Consider the following 12,978-nt stretch of genomic DNA (forward strand, 5'->3'; position numbering starts at 1 on the left):
CGCGCTGACACTGGGTCATGGACTGGCTCCCTCTCTGACACACACATTCAGCTCCTTAAATCTAGTTATTTGTATTTCTTTGACCCTGCTTACCAATGAGCGCTGAATTTGTTTAGTCTGATCTGCTTTCCCCCCTTTCTTTTAGGTAAACTGGCACAGTAGTGCAGGAACCCAATGCACTGGAGGGGCCATTAATTAATTGTAACTAGTGCTGTGAGCCTGGCTGCAACTGCCGTGACGGTTGTGACATTCTACAGGGATGGGAGAAGCGAATCGTAATCCCACTGCAAACACTGCTAGGAGTGCTGCTGTCCCAACAGTGCTGCAGCTGGCACATGGGGACATCCACACTGCACTTCACATAAGAGAGTAATAGTGTGTTCTTTGCTGTTGCTATTGCCATGGAGGAAAACAGCCCAAGGATCTATCAAAGAGACTGGATGGATGTGGCACGAGATCAGAGTTAAATCTGAGTATCAGTCTCCCCCTTGGCATCCCCAGACACGCACAAGTGTTGTAACTGAAGGGGAAAACTGGCTAGATCCTAGGAAATAGCTGGACAGTCCTTTGGAGCTGGCTCTTAAGAGTTGCAGCATGCAGATACGTGGGCTCTCCCTACACCTCTGGACAACTGAGCACAGCCAGCTCCCAACGGGGCTCGCTCGCACTCTCCTCCTCACGGCAGGAGGATGGATGCCTCGGCTCCCCGGCCGCCTCGGCTGTCCTCCCCCTCTGCCAGAGCCTCCTCTGCGTGGGAGACCGAGCCTCCCGAGCAGGAGGGAGTCTGAGTACGCGGGACACGGCGCCCGGCAGCACCCCTCTACCTCCTCCCCGACGCCCCCTCCCCGGCCGCGACCGGCTCGGCTGCATCCCGGCAGCGGCGCGGAGCTGCCGCCTCCGGCGGGGCCGGCCCGGGAGGGGGGAGCCTGGCGGGGCGCTGGGGGGTCCCGGGGCCGCCGTCCCGCTTCCACGGCTGCGGGATGAACCGCTCGTGCGTCGTGTTCCGTTTCCTTCCCCCCCGGGCGCACCTGCACACACCTGCACCCACCTGCACACGCACCCGCAGAGGTACGTTCTCTGCTGTGCAGGAATCGGAAATCAAAGCAAGCTTCGGGGTTACTGTGCCAGGCGATTTTACCGGACCAGCCCAGCCTGCTCCGTGCCGAGAACTTCCCCCGGTGGGTACCCTCAAGCGGACGAGTGTTGTTTCGGGTCGGAGCAAACCCAAGCCTGCAAAGCCCGAGAGCCCTGAAAGGGGCTGCGGGGAGAGAGCGAGGGACGGAGACCTGGCCGGCATACAGCCCCGGGCGGCGGGGCTGCCTTCACGACTTCGCTGGGGTGATCCTGCAGTTCCCGCTACTGGGATGAAGAAGAGGGCTTCATACAGTAACCGAGCTCATCTGAACACCGACCAGTTTTTACGAACTGCGATGGTTTTTTGGTTTGGGTTGGGTTGGGTTTTGTTTTCTGTCAGTCAAGAACAAATTGCTGCCTACGGTACAACGATTCTGAGTTTAAGACTTAAACAGCAACAAAACAATAAAACAAAGTAGAACAAGGAAAAAACCCTCAGCGGGGGTCTTACGGTTTGCCCCCCCCAAATCTGGAATTATGAACTTCGGGAAATTGGAACTAATTGTACATTTAAAAGGGAAGTCTAAAGACGTGGCAAGTGTTAAATTCCATGAAAAGTTCGTTTCAACTTAATGTTAACTCCCACAGAATTGACCAGCGTTTATCTGAATGCTCAAAAAATCCAGTCTACACCCCTCGATGAGGTGGGTGGCTGAATTCCCCCCCGCCCCCAAACCAGCTGCAGCCAGAGCTCCTTAATAGCCAGTAACTTTAATCTTTTATCTGAATGCTAACAAAGAAAGGATGAATTCAGAAACCTTAAATAGACCTACTGTTGATTTCAACACAGCTTGAGACAGCCTTTTTTAATAGTACAATATTCCAAATTTTTTAGTGTGTTTGTATCAAATTACACTTCCTCTTAAACGAGGCAATGGCAACATTTCTGTTGCTTAGAATTTTAGACTGGCATAACCCAGCAATGAAATCATTATTATCTGAAGTTGTTTTAAATCCCCACAGATTATGTCTAAAGTAAGCCATTCCTGGCCAGTAGAGCACATCTTATTATTATTATTATTAAGAAACTTTTTTGTGAGTTAAGAATTAAACTAAATGTTCTCAGCTTGGAATAATAGTACCCCTGTTTTCATCTTGTTCTCACTAATACTATTTGACTGTGATCCTCCTTAATATTTCCTGGACTTATTATCTGTAACTAAACGCATCATTTTTTGGATGGCCATAGTGTTCACGCAGAATCTATGTTTAAGTGGAGCTCAGATTCACAGTGCATCTCAGCGATTTGAAGTAAAATACATTACAAACCAAGTATGCTAATGCCAGTAAATTCAGGGATCTAGAGTTAAGGATAATTACGTTTAGAAATCTGTAGGCTGTGGGACTGCACAATTAAGATACCAAATCAACCTTATCTCTGCCTTGTAACACTAGCCCACATGATAATGACTACAGCAGTTTAGTATCTCTGTCTCTAGGTGCAGCTTTTTTTCAAGGTGTGTTTTTTAAAGCATGCTTAAACTGCTTATTTCCACATAATATGATACTGTGATGGGAAGCTAAAATGTTAAAAAAATACATTAACCATTGCATGGTATCCTTAGGGTGCAGACTTAAGATTGCTTGGAGATTTTGAGTGTTCCAATATTTTTATGTATTTATATTCTTTTGTAACTTAACTCTGAAATTATTTGATTTATCATACTTTCAAAAAAACCCAACAAAAAACCAAGGCATTCATAAAAGGTTCTTTCTTCAGTTACTGACTATCTGCCTTTAGGTTTACCTCCATCTTACTGTCATTCTTGTTTTGCTTAAGAATTCTTTCTTTAATAGTAAACTTATTCTTGTGACATTCTTATATGATCCCCCCCCCAAGGCTATTAATCAGGTGAAAGCTTGAAGGCTTTGCAGTCTTGCTGCGCATCCAAGCAGCAGCTAGAAGAGGACAACCCTAGAGCAGTTTGAAGATCTTTCTTCAATCCTGTCTTTGACTTTCTTGTTTCAAGTGCTAACACTATATTCCCTCCTTATTTCCATGTCAGGGTTCTAAGCTCATCCTTTACATGTGTAGTGAACAGGACTTTTAGTATTAACTATTTGCAGCAAAGTAGCTTAAACTGAGAGAAGTGACTTGTTGGATTTGTCTGCTCTGCAGAAGGAAAAAAATAATCTCCCCAAATAAGCAGGTTTCAGATAGAATTGCAAGAGGTCTGTTCTCATTGCAGTAAAATAGCCTCAAACGTTCATGTACACAGAGATATCCATAATGTGTGTTGGCCCTGAAAGATTCCTTGGAGGGCAGAGGGAGAGATCAAATAGAGGTCAAGTGAGTAACTGTTTATAGATGGTTAACTAGAGTGACAGAGAACTGTGGTAGCTGCTTTTCTAACACTGTTTAAAGGTTTAAGCTTGCTTCCCTGGGAGTTTTGCATGTGATTTCAACGGATGTGAAATTGGCCCTTAAGGGCAGAATCCATCTCTCCTCTTATCCCAACAGAGCACATCCCGAGTTGGTCTAACCTTTCATGAAGAAACTCAAAACGTGATAAATTTTGCTTGGGTTTAAGTTTTGTTATGAACATAGCTCTTGGCCTCACTGTGAGGAGTTTCCTGAAAGCTTGGGGTAAAGCAGAGCCAAGTCTGGCGTGTTCTGCCTCTCCCCCTGAGCACCAAGCAGACGCTGTGGAGGGGATTTTATTCCAAGAGTGTTTAAAACTGTGTGGCTTTGCTTGGGTTTCGCTTGGAGTGTTCAGGTTCATTGAGCTTGCAGGCCATTTTGAGGAACCTGGCCCTCAACAATAAGGGTTCACTATTTCCAGCAAGAAGAGGCACCTGGGAGGCTTGGCCAGGGCCAAGCTCAGCCCTGCCTTTGTATTCTCTCCATGGGAAGACCAGAGCACCAGAACTGAACAGACTTGAGTCTGCAGGGAAAAGATTTAGCCCGACAGCCAGGTCAAAATGGTCAGAGGTCTTTACAGCACCCACCTCATTTCTTTCACGCTATCCTTTGACTAATCCAATATGAATCGCATGTCTCTTGGGATTTTTTTTATTATTATTATTTGCTTTTAATTTAATGAACAAAACACTATAACCCAAATATCTATACACTTTGGGGATTTTCAGGCTCTGAAACAAGCTTTCCAGCTGCCTTCTCCCTCAGCAAAGCCTAGGGGCCTCATGGTTTTGTCTATATTAGCAACTTAGGTGGTGTGATAAGAACAGGTCTATAGAGCAAAGCAATCATTTGGTCCCATTTCAAGGGTTTTCTTTAGTCTAGCTGTAGTCTTGTCCTAAGGACTGAATTGTTATTTAGCAGCTGGAATACATGCCCTTCTGGAGTTCACTTTATGACTTCGTTTCATCCTAAAGCAATCTAATTCACACAGAGACAGCTCTGCGATGCAAATTAAATAGGGATAGGGCTTCAAGAAGCCCGCTCCAAAAGCACATCCCTGATTCCAGTTAAAAGCCTCATTAATGTAGGTGCAACCTCAGAGCCGCCAGAGCCAGGTCCGTAACCCCCCTGCCCCCCGGGGTACCCGCCCGCAGCTCCCCGGGCTGAAGGCGAGGGTAGGTGCAGCAGCCGGTTTTGGTGTATTGGGGTGCCCTCTAGTGACTGGAGACTGGGCACTGGCTGAGACTCCAATACCATGGAAAAAGCCTTTCCTCAAACTTCCTTTGTATTTTGCTTTTGGGTTTGAAAAGTCTTTTTTTTTTTTTTTTACAAACTACCCCCAGCCCCCCTTCTGTGATTATTCAGGAAGTTTCTGAAGGTTGGAATTTTTTTAAAATGCTTTTTTATAATTTAAGAAGTCCATTATTTTATTGTTGCTTTGGAAAAATCTTGTTGCCAATTAAAACCAGGAATATAGCCATTTTAGGAAAGAGTAACCACAGAGTTACATCACATATAAGTCCAGAGTAACAGGTAAGATAAAAATGAGCAAGAAAAAAAAAGAATCGGGCAGGAGGGAAAGGTGACCATGCTGTGTGCCCAGAGCAGGCATTAGTGCCTGGGCAGCATACACACTGAATAGACAGAGGGTTGATGAGGCCAATAATGTAAACTAAACCTAGTTTGTATTTAGAGATTTGTTCTCTGGGCTACGGGCAGATGTGTTAATCTCACATTGAAGCGAGATCCAGCAAACAGCTTGTTTATGGTGATGGAAACATTTAATTTGCTGGAACTGTTCTGACATTCATCATCTAAAGTTGCCAGGTGGTAAAAATGTTTAGTTTGCAATAAACAATCATTAACATCACCTAACATACATGTCACTCACATGACAAGGGCACGTGTCTTATGGGACCAGACTTAACTGGGATGCGGGAGACTGGGACATGCCAAATCCTATCATTTGCTTAATTGCTGGAGTTGGGTTTTACTCTGAGCCTTACTGGATCTTATAACAAATAGCTGATTGCATAAACTGAGGCTTTAAAAGCCAGCTCCTAAAACTTTGCTCACTTAGAGGGAAATACTTGGCCAGAAATTAGTCCCTGAAGTATACACCCATGACCTGCTGCTCCCCCAGTATGTTAGCAGAACTATCAGCTTGGTCTTGTGGCTGTAGCTACTCTTCCTAACTTCTCCTTCAGAATTCAGGCCCAAATATATGTTTCAGGAGATTATCACCATACATACTGAAACACAGAGGGAATGAAACCAGTTGGTACTCCCACAGTATCTTTCAACATAATGGATCCCCAGCTGCTTATAAAACTTCAACCGTCCACAAAGAGCATCAAAGAGTCACTCAGTTACAAGACCTGGAGAAGTACAGTAAAGCCATCTAGACCTTTTTTCTCACAGTGCGGGGTTGTTTCTGATTGAAAATTTATTGCCATTATGTTCAATCTGTGCTTAAAAGTTTTTAGAGATTCAGCTTCTATTTCTCACCTCAGAAGGCTTTTCTATAGTCCAATACATCTTACCATCAGAAATCTTTTTCCCCTAATGTCTCTATTTTTAAATCCTCCCTTCTGGAGTGTAAAAATTCTACTCATACTCATTTACTACTTTACAATGTTCCTCTCTGGAGAGAGCTTCTATTTCTTCTTTGACCCACACAACCAAATGATAAATGCCCATGTTATTTCATTGCCCTATATCATGAGTCCCCAAAATGTTGCTCTTTTATCTCAGTTCACAAACAGGGACTGACATTTGCTGGTGTGCAGGTGGTTTTATATTTTTAAGCATTTGTGGCGTTGTTAGCTCACCAAAGACAGTTTGGCATGCTACTTTCAACCTGGCAAAGAGCATACAGGTAAGGGACTCATCCAGACTGAATTTCAAGTCAAGAAGTTTAGCCATGATTTTAATTGACCAGACTGGAACACAGTTGTGCAAACGGCAAACATTTGACAAGAGCACATGAGAAGGGCTTGTAATCTCAATTTTAGGAGTTGCTCAAAATTACTGACCTCAGAAAAATTAGTATATTTGTAACTATATGTTTGCAGTAATTAGTTCCTTAAGACTTGCTTCATTCGGTAAAAAAACACTGAGATCTAAACAACAAGGCAATTTAGAAAAAAATTGTCAGTTTTACATTCCTCCTCATTTACAGTGATTGCTCACATTTTCAGGAAAGAGACCTAGCTCAAAATGCTTGTATGTATGTAAGCCCCCGCACCTTCTCTCATAAGAAATGTGAGAGTCATCTTGTTTCATGGCATATACATTAAGCTAAGCTCTAAGGTCATCAGCCTCCCACAAGGGAATATAGTAGGTGTTTAAATTTGGCATAGTCACCCCCTTCACACATGCATACAATCAGTTCCCCAACATCTGTAGCACAGTTGACTTACTGCTTTTTTTGGTGTGTGTTAATTTGGCGTGTACACAAAGCTCTGACAGCATATCCCAGGCTGAGGGCCCGATCCTTGGCCCCGCTCCCCCTCCGAAGAGCAAACACAGCACAGAGGTGTCAACATTTGTTAGAGCTTCGCAGCTGGAAATTCCCCACGTGCGTTGAAGTGCCCAACACAAGTCCACCCAGTGCGTTAGAACTCCTCCTGCCCTGGTGCAGCTCCCTCGGTGGTGTTTGGGGACAGGACTGGTGTTGGACCCAAGCTCGGTGTGTTGCAGTCTTGAGAGGGGGAGGACATCACCAAAGAGTACAACCAGCTAACAGGCACTGCAACATTCACGGATGCAAAGAACCGAGAGGAAGATGCATGAGAGCAGTACAAAGGCCACACTATTTGAGATCAAAGGTCTACGTAACCCAGAATCCTCTCTCCAGCCACAGTCAAGAGCAGATGCTTGAGGGTGGAGGGCAAGCATGGCTGAGCCTTCCTGCAGCATGCCCTCTCAGCACATGGGCAAGAGTCTGGGCTCAGCTCCAACAAGGATGTGGAGCTCCTAACTTTCCACTGATTTCAGCAGTTCCAAGCAGATCTCACATCATTTGATTTTAGCAGGGAGTCAGAAACTTCAGTAGAAATAAAGAACTGTAGGATATAGACTCTACTTTTTCAAAATTTTGCACCACTCTCCCTGAAAAAAAACCCCAGCCTCATTCCCCCACCCTACCCCTGATTATAAAGAGCTTTTTCCAGCTCCCTGCAATATCTGAAAAACCGCAGACGGAATTTATGGAATAGTAAATGTCTGCTCTGAAGATAAAGTCAAGAATACCTGGAAACAAGAATAATATTGAACCTTCCTCTTCCAGCAGGACCTGACTGCAGTATCCCTGTGCAATAAAATACCCATCAATAACTTCATGGGAAAAGCCAAAATGGTAGAGTTGCCAGGTCAGCATGCACCAGAAAGCCAGAGTAAAGAGAGGCTTTAGGCTTGCAGGATTGGTCCTAGAATGCTAAATCCAGAGGTTATAATGGAGTTTCTCCCTGTGTCCAGCTGGCAGATTATAGCTAACTAGCTTTTCTTGTGAGGAAGAACAAAATGAATTTCTGTAGTGTGCCCATCTAAGGACATAAACGTTGTTTCTTGCAATCCCCTTTCTCAGAACAACATCACAGCAAGCATCCCCTGCTCCCGTAACTGGGAAGGAAGGGAAGGAATGTGCCTGGACCAAGCCACTCTGCACGAGAGGCCAGTATCTGATGTGCTGGCTCGTAAATGACACAGGAAGATTTTCTCTGAATATACAGCCTTGTCAGTTCTGCAGGGGCCATAGTTTTCCCTTTTACATTTCTTGGAGGTGTTGCATGCGCTTTCAAACAGGAGGTCTGATGTGCAAACAAAAGCCTTTCAGATCTCCCACAGAAGGTAGCTTTTTCCTCCCAAGCAAAAACCCTGACCAGGTGGACTGCCTGCAGCTGGGATGCAGGAGCAGCAGTAAGTTGTTTAAAGGTCATAAAAACCCTTGGGCCTAGCTTTTATTTCTGGAAGAAAAACCCAGGTGGCAGATGCTTCTCTGCACTCCTCCTAACATGTGCCAGCGAGAGCAAACCTGCCTGAGAGTTGTCTACAATGCAGGTGAAGAAGAAGTCAGCTGGGTTGGCTGTATAAAATATATCTTTATGTATACATTGCTGTGGAGTTCTTTATGGGGATACCTTAGCACCTCATAGACCTTAAGAAAGGGGGTCACTTCTCTGAGTGTAGACATCTGGTCATTCTAGGTCTGTGGGGTACCTGCCTGGCCTCCAGCTGCCATCTCAGAAACACATGGGTCTACAAGTTTCTTATCATCACCTGGCAGGCATGCTGCATACCTGAGCTTTTCCAAACAGCACTAGGACCCTATATCTTGGCACCCAAATCCCAACCAAAGGATTCTATCCTGGCTTTTTATTCCTATTTTAAGGACGGAGGAACCAAGGTAGAGTGTTATTCTGGACAACGGCTGCAAGAGCGTCCTCTTGTTCGGGGGGAAGCAATGTCTGGGAGGCCAAACCTTGTTTGCTGAGGATGCTGGGTGCTGCCAGCTTCAGGTGACCACAGTGACTGCTGTGAGTGTTCTGGTCTTTGGAAAACAGCTGCTGAAGGAGCACTATGGCACTAAGAGCTATTTATGGAACTTGGGATCACGCAGAAAGTCTGTACTAAAGACAAGGCTAAGCCCGGGCTCTCAAGCAGTGCAGTTTACTGCCATAGCCGCAGTGATCCTCAGCTACAATGGCTCCTTGTGAAAGCTGAGAGACTTGCAGATGTTGCCAGAGATAATTAATATTCTCTGTCTTCCATTTACCCACTCCAGGTCGTGGAACAGACCCCAAGCCCCCTATGGGACACAGGATGAATATCCATACAGCACATGCATGCTCTTGCACACTGCACTGAATTGCCCTGGACACGTCTGTGCTGCCTTTAACCCCCGTGAACACATACACACTTACACACGCAGCTCAGCAAGCACCCTTTAACTGCTCTGTACCTTCAGCTCTGCCTAAGTCCAACCTGATTTTAGTTCCATGCTTGGGGCAAGAGGGCAAGGGATGTGTTGCAATGATCTATGCAGCTTACAGCCAACGGCCCTGGGAAAGTATCTTGAGTGTCTATGGGGAAGCGTAGAGTTTCTGGCATGTACATATGCAAGGCAGCAGCAACATAAACAAAAGCAGCTGAAGCACATGGCATAGCATGTTCTGTCTTGACTGACACAACGACAGTTGCACCGGAGCATTGACTGGGAAAATGAGGAATGAAATGGCTGATCTGTATTGCCCCTGCTTTGCCGCCTGGGGCCTCAGGAGGAAATTGCTGGGAAGAGATCAGCACTAAAAAGCAGCAAGCACGGTTCCAGGCATGGAGAGTTCAAGGCTATCAGATCCTTGGTGGCCTGGGACTGCTGCCTCTAGAAGGGTCAATACAGAAAGGATTAACTCACTGGCAAAGGGCCCAGTGAGTGTGGGGCTTCCTTCCAAAACCTCCCAGCCTGAAGGGCTTTATTCAGCCCTAAGTCCAGATGCTACAAAACAAGAGGAACAGGAATTTCCCAAACATTTACTCTACTAGGGCTGTGAGGCTGGAAGAGAGAGGGGGAGGGTCATGCTCATCAGGGAAAAACAGCCCAGAGCAGCAAGGCAGGACACTTCTGTGAAGAAGGGGCAGAGACAGGTGAACAAGAACTACCTGGTACTTGTGCTGGGACCTGACTCAGAGAAGTCAGCTTCCTTAATTTCCACTGCCTGCAAGCCCAGAGGTTGCTTATGGCATGCTCAGCAGCCGGCCTTCTGTCCGCCTCCGCCCCCCATTTCTTATCTCTGTCACCGTCCGTCCCATCTTCCTTCCCTCCCCTTTGCCTGCTTCACATTTATACGTGGTTGACTTCCACATTTCTTTTATATTTGATCTTCCAGCTCTCTACTTGTCCCTGCCTTTTCCTTCCTTTTCTCTCTTCATTGTCCTGCTCTGCCTCTGTTCTGCCTCTCCTTTTTCTCATCCATAGCTTGTCCTTCCCAGGTGCTCCACTCCATTGGAAGCACCTACTAGAAGAGCGGGTCCCACACAGCACATTAGAGATGTGTAAGCACTAGCATTGCCCTTGGGCATGTAGAACCTGCACCTTTATGAGGTGCTGCCCAAGATGTCCCATGAAGTCCTTCCTGAGCAATGGCCCTGCATTCAGGAAGGAGGGCTCAGAAATATGTGCCATCCATGTCCTCTGCTCTGTGGGAGTGTCTCTGTTCCATCAGACGGTTCTTTCAGCATCACTGTGTGACCTTCAGACAATACTAGCTCCTCTCTCATGTTTTGTTAGAAAACATTTAATTTATAAGAGTTACAAAGCTGTGAAGGTTAAAAAGTACATCAAGGTTTGTGGACTCCAAGGTTACACAGTACAGGGAAAGATCTTCTGGGCTGAGTCCAGACCCTGTTATCACACAAATAACCCTCTTATCCCACACCTCTTTCATCCAGTCTGCTGGCAGACTCTTCCAAAGCCTGGCTGATTAAAAAGTTAAGGACTTTCTCTTAATTGCTCCCTCAACTTATTCTTCGTCCATTATCCCTAACTTGTTCTTGCACGATACGGTCTATGGTGTAATGAATCTCTTCTCCCTCACTTACAGACAAACCTTTTAGCTAGACTTTTGGGGAGTTTTTGCAGATTTAAGAATGGCAGACTTTTTGGTGTTTGTATGTGCAGTGCAGTTAGTACAGAAGTCACAAGCAGGACTATCAGCTATGATCCCACCATGCAATCTTCAGTGTCATCCTTCATCTACTTCTACTTGAATGGGGTTATCTAGCTGGTGCCATCTAACTCTGGAAGGTTACACTTCATTTAGATGTATTGAGTAAATTCTCAGCTGCACTGATACTCCATCTTCTAACGGCAGGGGTAAAAGGGCACAGGATTGTTTATGTTGGTTTCAAGCTCAATCATAATGTAGGGTTTTGTCTGAGTGGAAGTGCAGAATTGGAGCAGCTGGCAGAATTCATGAAAACTATAGGATTCCCTTCAGATCAAAGGCAGACACTTTCTTCTTCATTCCCACAACTGATGTTAAGGAACTCTGTTGTGTGCTTCAACAGAAAAAAGTCATGGTTTCCTCCCCCATCTCTTCTCTTTTTTCATTGGATCTGATTGAAAATTTCTCATCAAAGCTTTTTCAGTGGACATTTGAGCTCTTCATGAAGAGAAAAAAAAGGTCTCAGTGCCCTTGGAAACATTCAATTTTTCACTGAGTAAATAAACCAAATTATTTTTAGATAAGAACGGCAGTGTCAGGGGAGAAAAGCAGGAGGATATTGGCTCTCAGTGGAAAGGCAGTATGTTTTGTGTCAAAATGGAATATTTTTCAACAAGCTGTACGAGCTCATCAAATGTTCCTGAATTTCAACTTCAGAAAATCTCTAATGCCAACCCAAAAAAAGTGTTGAAAAATAACAATTGGTGTCTGCTTGCCAGTCTGTTGACTCCATTGCTCTTAGTCATAAGACAGGCTTCTGAGTGGGGACTTGTGTCTGTGTCTGAAGTTGAGACACATGCTTTTACCTGTATTCCAGAGTTAAAATTTTGTTTCAAGGAATCTCAATCTGATCCCACTTCTTGACATTGTATGGGGTTTGGGGAAACTGTTAGATGGCCATTTGCTCATTACTTATCAGAGAGGGCACATGCAGTATTAGGAGAAAGCTCCTTTCTCTTCAAAAAGCTCCCAATCCAAGGAGAAACCTTCCTCTTCTCACAGATGGCCGACAGCAGAATATTGTGCTCAGAAGCTGAGAGCCCGTGTGATACATAAGCCTGCCTCTTCTTCAAGCACCTGGGAATTATCTGGTGTCTGGGTAATCTGTTTTCAAAAATAAGGGGTCTTGAGCACTTAATAAACAGAAAGAATTGTTGCCAGAGCAGAAGCAAGAGTGACCTGCAGCTAGGCAGATCTGGCAGCAAGAAGATGCTTGAACCTGCCTAAGCAATCCTGGCGTCCAGCAGCCGGCAGTACTCATGGTTGGACTCCCAGATACTGGAGATGCAGATACATTCATGCTGCCGGCTGGAAGAGGACAGTTAAATCAAAAGTTGGGTATTTTTACAAAAGCTACCCAGAGGATATGATGGCCACCAAATCCCAGTGACTTGAATAAGAACTGTAGTTCAGCTTCCCACCCTGGATTCAGTTTGGTACGGGTTGTGAAGAGAGGAATATCCTGGAGAACAAAGCCAGGTGAAGTCTGTATGGAAATGTAATGCAGGTCTGGTACCAGGGCTTTGAGGCAGAGGGGACTCTTGGAGGACTTTCATTTTTATGTCAGGCTGCTCTCCTTTGCAAGAGCCGGTGATGAGTTTTGCACTGCTGAGTTATGCTGTCCTATGTGACTGTAACTCTGTTTATTTTGAAATCTTGCTGTGGTGGAGGGAATTTACGAGCCAGCAATATTTCTACTTTATGGCACTTCCTTCATCCACATTCCTTCGTCTGGTCATTTACACGGGCTGGGCCCAT

This window comes from Buteo buteo, chromosome 4 (assembly GCF_964188355.1).
Source record: "Buteo buteo chromosome 4, bButBut1.hap1.1, whole genome shotgun sequence".
Lineage (NCBI taxonomy): Eukaryota > Metazoa > Chordata > Aves > Accipitriformes > Accipitridae > Buteo > Buteo buteo.